Source organism: Meles meles, chromosome 3 (genome assembly GCF_922984935.1).
Source record: "Meles meles chromosome 3, mMelMel3.1 paternal haplotype, whole genome shotgun sequence".
Classification (NCBI taxonomy): Eukaryota; Metazoa; Chordata; class Mammalia; order Carnivora; family Mustelidae; genus Meles; species Meles meles.
The window spans coordinates 2,054,852-2,056,307 of record NC_060068.1 but is presented as its reverse complement, the minus strand read 5'-3'; the positions used below and the strand labels follow the sequence as shown (position 1 = coordinate 2,056,307).

Sequence of the window (1,456 nt, the reverse complement as noted above, 5' to 3'; positions counted from 1 at the left end):
CCTGACCCTAACCGCCCAGGTTCCCACTATTACCCCCCGAGATCCTTTGCTCTTTGTATTTTGAGTGCTTTCAACCAGACTCCAAGTTAATGCTGGTCCCCAGACGCAGAGCACTCTCATGTTGGGGTATTACTTTCCAATTGGTCACCTCTGGTGGCTCCCTCCCCCTTTTGTTTATCTTCTGATATCAGTCAGATGCCCCCAGTCTGCTTTACCTGCCACTGGTGTCTTCTGCTCCTGTAGAGATCCAGACGTGTATAATTCTGATCTCAGCTGATTTCATGGGTGGTCGGAGTTCTTTGGTAGGTAATCAGCTCACTTTAGGGTACAGGTTGAAATGGTGCCTCCTCCTACTTCCCCACCATCTTGACTCCCCTCATATATAAGTTTTCAATAAATGTTAGCTATATATAGAAAGGGCAGAACACATCGCTTCTCGGCCTTTTGGCTAAGATCAAGTGTAGAAAGGCAGCACACAATTCACAGATAACTTTTAAATAAAGATGATATTTCACAACAAGAACTTAATTCATTAAGAATCAAGGGTTAACATTAAAAAAACATAATGAACTCCTCCTATAATATGTTCAGCCATATCAGTTATTAAGACTTAGTATGATCTCACCCATCAGCTCCTTTCCTGAGGGCAGGCTTTGATGAACAGAGTGACCATGTGGAGACATGTGAAGAGATGTGGAAAAAAACAGACCCAGAAAGAGATTCTCAATGAAGTAAGATGAGCCAAATTGAAAATTAAGTTTGGAATGGCCTTTCATATGTGGTCGTACATTGCTGTGACAAATGCAAATAGTAAGAAATTTCAATTGCTCAGTTTTACTATGAACTTTTAGACAGAGTACACACTTTTTAGAGTTTTTTAAAAAGATTTATTTATTTATTTGACAGTCAGAGATTACAAATAGGCAGAGGAAGGCAGAGAGAGGTGGGGGGAAGCAGGATCCCTGCAGAGCAGAAAGCCCAGTGTGGGGCTCAATCCCAGGACCCTGATATCATGACCTGAGCTGAAGGCAGATGCTTTAACCCCCTGAGCTACCCAGGAACCACTCTCTTTAGAGTTTTTACCTGAAATACACATTTTATGCATGATTTGTGATTTCAAGCTTAAATTCAGGAAGTTTTCATAGGATACACGCTTACATATCTGCTTCAAAAAACTGTATTTTCCAATAGGGGATGCAAGCAGGATCGTCAACCTAGGGCACACATGCATTTTGCTATTATATAAATTCAAGTGGGAAAATGAATAAGGGATGAAATCTAAGCTCACCTGTTTCTGTTTAACTTATTAGAGAGTCTGTCTCTTAAAAAAATACAGAAAGTTCCAGAGTCCATCTTCAGTTTCAGAGTCCATCTTTCTCTTCAGAGAAAGAGGTTCTAAGAACATTCATAAAAATGACAGACTTGAAAGTAAAGGTTAAAAAATGTTCTACACATT

The 1,456-nt window shown here is 40.0% G+C and overlaps 1 pseudogene; it reads left to right on the top strand.

Moving 5' to 3' along the window:
* Positions 1 to 428: 428 nt before the first annotated feature.
* On the top strand, positions 429 to 555 carry LOC123939398 (annotated as a pseudogene).
* Positions 556 to 1,456: the final 901 nt, after the last annotated feature.